The sequence below is a fragment of the Mus pahari genome, chromosome 12 (genome assembly GCF_900095145.1).
Source record: "Mus pahari chromosome 12, PAHARI_EIJ_v1.1, whole genome shotgun sequence".
NCBI lineage: Eukaryota > Metazoa > Chordata > Mammalia > Rodentia > Muridae > Mus > Mus pahari.
The window spans coordinates 2130247-2141807 of NC_034601.1; the positions used below are offsets into that span (position 1 = coordinate 2130247).

General features: G+C 47.8%; 1 protein-coding gene across 7 annotated transcripts in view; it reads left to right on the forward strand.

Moving 5' to 3' along the window:
* Positions 1-11561, forward strand: part of Rbfox1 (RNA binding fox-1 homolog 1) — a 1661838-nt gene that overhangs the window by 122824 nt on the left and 1527453 nt on the right. For 6 of the 7 annotated variants that reach the window (XM_029544538.1, XM_021209994.2, XM_029544539.1 and 3 more), the window contains exon 1: positions 913-1823. The exons of the other annotated variant lie outside the window; for it this stretch is intronic. The gene's annotated coding sequence lies outside the window, so the exon portion shown is untranslated. Of the gene's footprint in view, positions 1-912; positions 1824-11561 lie in introns of those variants that run through there. 7 annotated transcript variants of the gene reach the window in all.

An 11561-nucleotide genomic window follows, 5' to 3' on the forward strand; every position in this document is an offset into this window, starting at 1 on the left:
GGTGGGGGAAGAGCAGGCAAAAGGGAAAGATGGAGAACAGAAGGAAAAAGAAAAAAGTGAAATAGCATTTCTGGCTGGGGAGCCCAGGCAGGGCCCAAGGAAAAGCCCTGCTTTAGCTTCTGATTCCTCAACTTTCTACCATGTGAAATGAGCAGATTCGGGGTACCCTCTCTGTCTTGTTGAGAGGACAGCGTAAGCAACACATGGTAGCGTGAGTTGAGTACTAGAGAGGCCTAGGGAGAACCACAGATGGGCCTGTCAGCTAGCTGCTAAGAGGACCAACCCCAGCCTCCAACCCAGAAGCACTTCTGCCCACCAGGAAGAGGTGGCTGCTCAGGTTAGGTCAGGCCAGACCTGCCACTCAGGGATGGAGATTTTTCAGGTGGCTGTAACTTTTTGTTTCAGGACTAGGGCTCCATCTCTGCCAGGCAGAGAGATTTGAGCGTTCCCCCAGAAACTTCTTTGAACAGAAGTGGACCAGGGCAAGGGTGTTCCATACCCTTAGCCTTCAAGATTCCTTTTCCTACCTTGCCTACGAGGGCAAGGGGGAGGCGCTCAGGATGGAGAGCTCATTCAGGTGCTGGCTGAGCAAACCCACTTTGGGAAGAGGAAGGCAGGGGCCTTAACCTAAGGACTTGTGTTTACTGTGCCACCCCATCTGGAAGGCAACTTTCACCCCTTGTGCGCTTTAGGAAGAAGAGTCTAGGGGCGCCTAGTCCCTTGCCCACAGTGGCTGCTGGAATTCAAGGCTGGAAGCGTGACCGTGACCGCGGCGGCAGCGCTGGAGAGGGAAGGGGGAGGGGGCGCTCCCTGGTGCTCGGGATTATTTTTGGCTCGCCAGCCCGGCTGCTCGCTGCCTGTCGCGCGCGCGCGCGCGGTCACACACACAGACACACACACACACACTCTCTCTCTCTTTCTCACACACACACACACACACAGAGACACACACGCACACACACGCACACATTTTTCTCGCGCTCTCTCTAGCTCTCCGCTGTCCTTTGTTTATTTTCTAATCTGGATTTTGTTGGTTGCGCTCGTCTTTGCTTCCCCTCCGATCCAGCTTGCCAGCACTCCCGCGGGCCACCCAGTGCACGCCTGCTGCTCCCAAATCAGCGTCACCCGGTCCCCTCCTCCCGGCCTCCTGGAGCGCGGGGTTTGAAGGTCACCTCCTTTCTAGTTCCCCCTGTGAGCCAAGCCGCCGCCACCCTCCTCCATCTGGAGCCCAGAAGTGTCAGTCGCAGCGGCTGCTACCTCGGATAGGGGTCCGCGCGTGGTAGCAGGGAGGGGAGCCCGAACTCAGAGTCGAGGGGGAATTACTCCCTCTTCTCATCGCGCCAGACCCGGCTGCACCGCGGAAGAGTGGGGGCGCTCTGCCAGCCACAGGACCCACGCGTGCGCCTCGCGGACCCGAGAAAGCACCAGCGAGTCGCTCAGCTCGCATCTGGAGGGGACAGCCGTGCGCCCCGCCCCAGCGTCCGGAGCCGACAACTCCGAGCGTCCTCCCAGCTCAGGGCAGATCTGAGAGGACCTAGCGCATCTCCAGATCCCTGAAACGCCTGCGCTTCAGACCAGGTGGCCTTGGACAGCAGGGCCCCTTAGGAGTGATCCGGACCTTCGCCGCGCCCAGTTCTAGGGCGCGGCTGACCTGCCGCGAAGTTGTGGCCAGCTGGAGTGAGAGAAGCCAACATCCTAATTCGTTGCCTCTGGTGGATGCTGAACGCGACTGGGGTCACACAGAGCACTGAGGAATCCACTGAGAATCAGGGGTCCTGAATCCAGGAGCAGGCAACAACTGCCAAGCTCGCCAGGAGTTCTAGGTAAGTCCAGGCAGAGTCGCCCACTTTTGCGCTACCTAATCAGGACCCAACCCAAAGGGTCCCAGGAAAGAAAAACCGAGGTTCCAGCAAAGGTGGCCTCCTCCCAGAGCCACTCTGGGTGTGATAGACCGGTAACTTTTACAGGGCATGAGGAGCAATCTCTTGGCACGTTCCTGCAGAGTGACTTCACCATGAGCCCCCTATTCCACCTCCACACATAGTCTCTTCTCCCTTGTCTTTCCTTGCCCCCAGAGTATCCCTCCCAAGCTCCCAGGATGCCTCCTCTGTCCTCCCATTGCGTCCCAGGGGCGGCAGCGGCAGAGGCAGTATCCTGGCTGCGCACTTTGGGTCGCTCAGTCTCTTGGGTGGACTACCAGGGCATCAGGTACACCTCCTGTTTCTTTGCCGCCTCCTAATCTCCCAGCCCTGTGGAAGTCAGAGGGAGGAGGCACCTTGGTGGCTGGGAAGGTCTTTGGAAGTGCCAAACCACCGGTGGGAGGCAGGAAAGCACTGGCTGGATGAGGGAGAACTGCTGTGGGTATTGCCAGGTCAATGTCTTGGACCCCAGAAGATGAGCACAGCATGGAAACCTTGGAACTGGGAACTCTGGCCATGCCCCCTAGTTCCTTAGCTGCCCCATAGGGGAGAGAACTCAGACCTCAGATCAGCCTTGGAGAGCAGTCAGAGAGATTGCCCCAGTCTTGGCTAGTCTCTCAGTTCCCTGGGATTGGAGGGCAAAGGCCAAATCTGGGCTGGCTAAGGCCAGAGGGGGTCCCCTGGCCAGGAAGATTCTGGAACCTTCAAGGCCCCAGCTTGAGGATCCAGGTGCCTCACAGCACCCAGAAGGTGTGTGCTGGCCAAGGGACCAATCCCAGTTCACCCTGGAGCCATGGCTAACCCCTCTGTCAAAGACAACAGGAGATTTTTTTTTTTTTTAATTTCCCTGCAAGCCCGGGTACAGGGTGTGCCTGCCTGCCTGCCCCAGAGCTACTGGGGAAGCAGGGTGGGGGAATTGGGTCCCCCTTCCACTCAGCTTGGAAATCCTCATCAGATACTCTGTGAAACTGGCTCCCAACCAAGGGTCTTCTCATTTTGAACCTGGAAATGGGAGTGGAGTCTGGGAATAGATTTGAGCCTGTGCACGATGAATTACAACTTGGGTTGTGGGGTTGTGTTTTATAATCTCGTTAGCTTTTACTTTGACATCCTGTGCAAGAAGCAGAACTGGCCGTGCCCTGCTGAGTTCAGAGAGCACTACCCACTGCAGACCCTCTTCTACCCCGATCCTGTTTGCCTTCCCCTCCCCGTGCCCTTTCTCTGCATTGTCAAAATAGAAAAACAAAAAAAGGGGGGGAGTAAAAAATAAAAGACCCACTCTTTTCAGTTTTTAAGTGACCACAGAGGCCTGGCTGGAGCCACAGGCAGGTTTATTTTGGTCCAAGACTTTTTCAGTTTTTTAGTTTTTATTCAGAGGTAAAAGCTTGAGCACCCCTAAAGGGCAAAGATACTCCGAACACTACCCGAACTCAGAGTCAGACTGCAAGCCCAGCTGTCTTGACCTCCTCTGGAACAGTGGAGGCCCAAGAGGTCCTTGGGTCTTCACTAAATTAGCTTATGCAGTCCATTGAGTTGGGATCGAAAGGGAGCCAGCTACATCTAGGGTCTACAGAGTAGAGTGTGGTAGCCCAGAGGAGCCTGAGGCTCTTGGCTTTGCTGCCTGCCAACACTATGACCTTGGGCAAGTTATTTAACCTCTGTGGCTGTCAATTTGACTTCACTCTGAGAGCTTTGGTGGTGATTCTATCCTTAGATGGGAATTTTAAAAAAAGCAAGAAGAACCCAGAGTGGGACCTAGCATATGGTAAGTGCCAAATTTATAAACATCTACCTCTCTTCCTTTCTATTTTGTTTTCAACTCTATTGCTTTCTTTTTCAAGTCTCATGATATCCAGCCCAGTAGCTTGTTGGATGTCCACCCATTTCCTTTTAAGCTTACGTATGGAAGCAACTCTGGTAAATTACAAGAAGCCTTTGATGGTAGGATTGCCTGGGCTCCCAAGGCCTACCACTCCCTTGCTCTCTTCTTACTCTGCTCTGGTTTTTGACTACAATTGGAACAGCTGCCCACTGGCTGGGTGGTCGGATGGTGGTTTGGGCTTGTGGCTTCCACAAGCACCGTGACCTGAAGGTTCTGTGACATGTCTGCTTTTCCCTCAGCTGGGAGAAGGCCACCATTGCGTTTGCCTCCTGGGATGAAACACGCCCCTTTAATTGGAAGCTCATTGCTCTGACACGGGGAGTATTTTGAAAACACAGGAATTAAGGGGTGTGAGGAGGTGTCTTTCTGTAGGACTGATCCACGTGACTCACACACTGCCATGTTGAAAAAAGGAATTTTGTAACATGATCTAATTGTGACAACAGAATTGTGGTCATCCCTTGTCCACAAAAAGAAAGTGTGCAAGAAGGTACTCTAACTAACAAAAGTGTTCAAAATCAATTCTCTTATTTTATTGTAGTACGAGCATCCAATAAGGTTTATAGGTCTGCCTCCCTTGTACTGGGAATGGAACCCAGTCACTCACTACACATGTTATGCAACTGCTGGACCTGTGAGCCATGACCCTAGTCATTTGCTGAAGGCTTCTAGAAAGAGGCTTTAACATGGGGACATACTTCTGGCGCCTCACTAGTGGATTCTAGAAAGGCCCCCTAACACTGGGACATGCCCCCAGTCCCCCATTACTGGATTCTATGCAGGTCGTCTAACACTGAGCCATGCTTTCAGTCCCTCAGTGGTGGACTCTAGGCCAGACCAGAGCTCTACCACAGAGCTGCAGAGCTGGGTCCCAGCCTCTACATCACAGGGTTTTAGAGCATTGCCTACACTGTTGACTGCAAGACGCCTTTTCCCAGTTCAAGACAAACATGGCTGACTGGGGGCATCAGGAATGCACACCCTGGGGGCAGGGAGCAGGTGGGTGCCTGGTGAGGTCTGGGGACAGTGATTCATTAATCACCAATTTGAGTGATGTCTTGGTGAAGCCTGATTCTGTCTTTACCAGTTACTCATTGCTTCTAGAGTTTTCTACCCTAGACAAAGCTTCGAGCACACTGTGCCCATGACACTCATCTGCCCTCTCCAGCTTGGTCATAGTCCCAACTCACAATGTGTGTGTGTGTGTGTGTGTGTGTGTGTGTGTGTGTATCCTGTATGTGATGTGTGGTACATGTCTCTGTATGTGTATATGTGGTATGTGCAATGTGTGGTGTGTGGTGTATGTGAGTGTGGTCTGTATGTGGTGTGTGTGGTGTGTGCAATGTGGTGTGTGTGTGTGTGTGTGTATTTTTCTCCAAGGTTTGACCACACGTCTGAATTTTCACTCTAATATCTTTTTCAGTCTTTAAAACAGGCTTGTCCTCTTCAGAGCCAGTCATCCAAGCCATTAAGATTTTTTCTAATTTGAATAATTTCATCACACAATCTCTCTATAATTTTGTCCATATTAAAAAATACTAAGTTACAAAAAATAAAATTAAATAAAAACCATCTGAGTTCATGCCGCTGGGACATGGCTGTAGCCGGCACTGGAAAGGCTGAGAAGAACTGTAATTTTTGAGGTCAGCTTGGGCTACATAGTGAACGTGGAAAGTTTTTCCATTTCGTATTTCCCACTTCCATGTCTTTCTTCAGAGCTTTCTTTTTTATTAAAAATAGGTGGATTTATACCCAGTATATTCTGATCACAGTTTCTCATCCACTCACTCCCTTTAGATCCTCGCAACCACCTCAGGCGCCCAAATCCACATTCGTTCTTTCTCTCTCATTAGAATACAAACAAGCCCTGTGTTCCTTTCTGTGTAAATAACTAATAAAAATTGGGAAAAAAATACAAACAGGCATCTTAAAAAATAAGATAAGATAAAAGCAAACAACCTGTTATTATTTTTTAATCCAATTCCTTTCTAATTTTTAGTTTTGTGCCTCAAAACATGGGTCTGCTTGGCCACATGTCTGATAGTTCCTTTTTCCAAAAGCCCAGCCATTTGCTTATACTCCTTACGATCATGGGTTTAAGAATGAGCACAGTCCAAGAGGAGATTTTATTTGACAGAGAAAACACTCTGGAGACACAGCAATTTCCCACTGGCCTGAGACTCTGGAAATCTGAGAACGAGCTCTGAAGGTCACCTGGTAACTTGCACTGTCTGTGCCAGTCATGGGGATCACACAACAACCACAATTCCCAAATTAATACTGACTCAGTAACTGCAAGATTTATCCAGGAACCCACCACACACATGTTTACCTTCTGGTGTTTAATGGAAATGTTTAAAGGAGCCACAAAGTTCTCCCCAATGTCTACCTTCCTTATTTAATACTGCCCAAGGCACATGCATGTGAAACCTTAATTAAAGAATTAATCAGTGATGGATCCTCAGGGTAAGGGGACCCAGGATGACAGGATGATGTCAGTGGCGAGCAGACTAGACTGAGGTGCTGCACTGACAATGACATGTGAGGTCACAGGCGAGACAACGTGGTCTTCCCCGAGGCTGGGAGAGGAACACACAATCCCTGCCTACTACTTCATTAAGAAAACATCCCATGTTAGAGCAGGTGCTTTCTTGACAGTACATGTGGGAGCTTTGTGGTCCATAGAAGGTGGAAATACCCACTCTTGCCAGGGAAATGAAAGAAGTTACAAAAGTTACAATATAGCAACTTGATAGGGACTTGGAGAACAGGGGCCCAGGGATTAGAAGGAATGAATATAGGTTCAAATGAATGACCTTGATATGTTAGTTACTTTTATGCTGCTGAGGTAAAACACTACAGTCAGGGAAAGGTAGGGGAGAAAGATTTTTATGGGCTTATAGTTCCAGAAGGGCAATGCTATGGCAGGGAAATGTAGCATGCAACATCCAAGTACCTAGATTATATTATTTCTCCTCCATTGGTGTTTAAGGTTTTTCATCAAAGAGAGAATAGGAGTTGAGATTTCAGTGTTGCCTAGCTATAGAGCACTTGCCTCATGTGTGTGAGACCCCTGGTTACAACCCCCCAACATGAGAGAGATGGATAAAAATATCTATCTATCTATCTATCTATCTATCTATCTATCTATCTATCTATCTATCTATCTATCTATCATCTATCAATTATCTATCTAGATATCTATCATCTTTCTGTTCATCTCTCTGTCTGTCTGCCTATCATCTACTATCATCTATCAACTATCTATGATCCATCTATCAGTTATCTATCAGCTATCGATCAATTATTTATCATCCATCTATCATCCATGAACTATGTACCAACTATTTATGATCTATCTATCATAATTATGTACCAACTATCCATGATCTGTTTATCCCTCTATCTGTTAACTATGAACAGTTTATCTATCATCTATATATGTATCTATGCATCTATCAATTATCTATCTATATCCATCTATCTCTATCATCTATTTATTGTTCTATCACCTCTATAAACCTACCTCTATTATCTGTCTACCTGACCTGTTTATCTGTCTAAGTTTATAGGGGAAAAAAGTCCATTTCCCAGTGAAGTTTATTGTGTGAAAGAGGTAACCCTGGGCTTGGAAGATTTGCACTGTTCAGCTTAGCTGGTCTTGAAATACTCTCTTAAAATAAGCAGTGTCAGTCCACCAAACACACAGTTCTTTCTATCAGCATCTCCCTATGAGTTCTCTGAAAGTCAGGGCTCGTGGTTCTGGGCTCTTCAATCACTGCCCTTGTAGACCCTCATAGGAGGCAGGACCTGTTCAGCTCATGGTTTTGTGTGGGCAGAATGGTGTCTGTTCTTTGCAATCTGTGGTGATTCCTCTGAAGAGCCCCAAGTGTGAACAACCATGTTCTTGACCCTAGACGGGGTAATATGCTTTGCTGTCCTGGACGCAATCAACCCCATCCCATAACTTGACTCCAAACCTGTTTCTTTATTCACAGCCTTGGATTTCAAGTCTGCCACTACCTATGCAATGAAACGAACAAATGCCACTGAACCAGATGCTTCCCACACAGTGCAGACAGTGCTGAGCACACTACCTACACCCCTGTGTTGCATGGGAAGGGGTTTCTGACATACAATCACAATCACGTCTGCTCCCCAACCTTTTGCCTTTCTACTCTTCTCTCAGGTTCTGGATCCCCTCTCCCTGACTCCTTGCACAGATTCTGTTTCTGTTCCCTCATCCCATGCGTTCTTGAGTGGTGGTTCCTTCTACTCTTCCTCCTCTTAGCTGATGGCAAACTCCAGGTGCTGAATACACAATTGGCCAGGCCTTTCTTGCAAATTGCCGTTGCTTCTCATCTACTTTAAAGTTGAATTCATTCTCCCCTTCCCTTCTTCCCTCCTTCCCTCCCTTCTTCCTCCTTCCCTCCTTCCCTCCTTCCTCCATCCACTCCTTCCCTTCCCTCCCCTCTGTCCCTCCCCATCTGCCTTGAGTATCACTGATTTGTTGTATTGTTTGCTTTTTGAGACAAGGCCTGCCACTGGAGCACGTGGATTCTGTTAGACCGGAGAACAAGCCCCATTGATCTCCCTATATCTGCCTTTCCAGGGATGAGATCGAACGTGTGTTACCTTGCGTGGCTAATTTTTATATGGCTATTAAGACTCAAAATCTAGTCCTAAAGCTCTGGAAGCCAGCACTTTACCAACTGAGACACCTCCACAGCCCCAAGGTTATTCTTTGAATCTCCAAGATTCTCTTTTGAATCTCTCTTCTGGAGATTGACAGTGAGCTGTGGGTGGCTTTAAGCAGTTTGTTCATGGTTACCTGCTGGAGCAGCTGAGCTACACACCTGGGAGTCTGCAGGGGATAGTCCCATGAGGGTCATGTCCACCCACAGGACCTCCTGTTGCCTCTTAGTCCTCAAGTGAGGTACGAGCCATGTGGTGAAGTGTGAGGGATTGTGCTGGATACTTTTATGTTAACTTGACACAAACTAAAATCATTTGAGAGTTTGGATCCTCAATAAGAAAATGCCTCCATAGGATTGGGCTGTGCACAAGCCTGTACAGCATTTTACTAATTACTGATTGATGGGGGAGGGCCCAGCCCATTGTGGGTGGGGCCACCCCTGAGCTGGTGGTACTAAGCTTTGCATAAAAGCAGTTCAAGCAAGCCATTTGAAGTAATCCAGTAAGCAGCGCCCCTCCATGGCCTCTGCATCAGCTTTTGCCTCCATATTCCTGTTCTGTGTGAGTTCTTGTCCTTATTTCCTTCAATGATTATCAGTGATAGAGAAGTGTAAGACAAATAAACTCTTGCATCCCCCAATTGCTTTGACTATGGTGTTATGTATCATAACTAACTAACTAACTAAGTAACTAACCCTAACTAAGACAGCTTGGTGCCAGAAGTGGGGCATTGTTGTAATAGACCTGACCATGTTTTTGGAAGGACTGTGGAAAGATTTTAGGACTTGAAGCTAGAGGAGTCATTGAGTGTTCAAAGCTCAGTGGGATGTTCTGTAGGAGCTTGAAGGAGAAGAATGTTGAGAGCAGTGCAAAAGATGGAGACCTAGTTTGTGAAGTTTTGTACAGAAATTCAAAGAGATCAGGACCATTTGCTAGTTTTGAATTAAGATTCTGTCATTCTGGTTAGTCAAGGCTGAAGACTCAGCTGCGATTAACAAGAGGCCAGAACATTGAGTGAAACCTTTGTGTTACTGGGACAAATGAGGATGGTTAGCTAGAGCTAAGAAATTAACGGTGATTAAGAAAAGACCAGCATCACTGAGGTGAAACCGTGTGGGGACTGTTTCCTCAGGGCCAGCACACAGAGGCTGTGTTCCAGAAGTGGCTGAGATTGTACCAAAGTTGATAGTGTAAGATTCACCCAAGTGGCATTGGTTTTGAAGGTATGAAAGGGTCATGGAGAGCAACTCAGGCTTGGCACTGTGTGTCAGGGCTGGAGTTCCTAAAAAGAACCCAGAGAGGCTATAGGTAAAAGTGTAGATCAGTTCCATCAAGGGATCCCAGGAATTTTGGGGATTTCAGCACCATGGATAGCCAGCAAGAAGAGCAGCAGTAGTGGAGTGGAGCCTAGAAGACATGCGATAGCTCCCAGTGGAGCCTAGAAGACAAGCTGTATGTGACACTGAGGGAAAAGCTGGAGAAGTGTTGCAAATCCCCTTGGAGGAACCCAGGAGATCATCCATCTGTGAATCTCAGATATTGGACACTGAGTCATTTGCAGTGTTGGGGTTTGGTTTTGTTCTGTTCAGATTCTGACTGCGCCCTGCTTCTTCCCTCTTGAAGTACGGATGTACTCGTTTTTTATTTTACAGGAGCCCACAGTTGAGAGACTGAATTTTTAGAGAGATTTTAGGTTTTAAAAGAGTCTTTGAATTTAAAAAAAAAAAAAGACTGAATTTTAAAGTTTTTGAATTTGTAAAGACTGCAAGACTTTTTGAGTTTGTAAGATATCTTACAATGTGATTTTGATATTAATGTGTCATCTTGGCGATGAACAAGAACAAGATGGTTGTGGCTTAACAGTGATGTGTTTGTGTGTTAAGCTAAATGCTTTATGTAAGCTTGACACAAGCTGAAATCATCTAAGAGAAGGGGCCCTCATTTAAGAAAACATCTCCATAAGATAAGGCTGTAGGCAAGCTTGTAGGGCATTTTTAAATTAGTGATTGATAAGAGAGAACCCAGCCCATTGTGGGTGATGCCATCCCTGGGCAGGTCATGGGATCTCTAAGAAATCAGGCCGAGCAAGCCATGGGGAACAAGCCAGAAAGCATCACCTCTCCATGGCTTCTGCATCAGATATGGCTTTTAGTTTACCATTCTGTTTGAGTTTCTTTCCTGAATACCTTCAATGATGAACAGTGATATAGGAACTTAAGCCAAAACCCCTTTTTCTCCACAAATTACTTTGCTCATGGGGTTTCATCGCAGCACTAGAAACCTTAACGAACACGGGGTTAGTGCTGCTTAGTTCTGCTTGCTCTGGAAAGTTAGGCTGAGAGCATCGGTGTCACGCAGGGGAAGCAGGCACACGTTCCTATTCACTGCAGCAATCTGCAAGGCTCTGGGTGTGGTGTGCAGGGCATACTGGGTTCCCCATCTGTCTGTCATTCTGCAAGGCTCTGAGTGTGGTGTGCAGGGCACATTGGGTTCCCCATCTGTCTGTGGCAGTCACTGGACATCACAGGCTGGAGGCTGGAGCTGCTTGGCTGACCACTGACTGTGCAGCGTGCACACAGCTTCTTCCTCTGTATCACCTCACCGCCCACAGCAGCTGCGGCTGCGTTCCTTCTGCCATCCCAGTGAGACATGGGTCACACTATGCATGGACTTGACAGTACTCACCTCTTTCTTGCTGAGTCTGTCTTTCTTCAAGATGTCTGTTCCTCTTTCCTGCAGACTTTAGAACAGCGGTATTAGATACAGAAAGCTTGGTCTTCGGTTGTGGCTATGTCCTTGTCAGAACCCTAACACATCCTTTGTCAGGGTCCCATTTCACTCCAGAGTGTCAATGGAGCTCTATGTATGTATGTTGCATGACTGGGTCTATATGCATTTGTGGCATATGTGTGTATCTGCCTGCATGTGTGTGTGTGCACATATGTGTGTATGTGCCTGTATGTGTGTGAGTGTGTGCATGTATGCGTGTGCATGTATGCATGCACTAACATAGAGACCAAAGGAAAATCTATCCTTCCCTCCCTCCCTCCCTCCCTCCCTCCCTC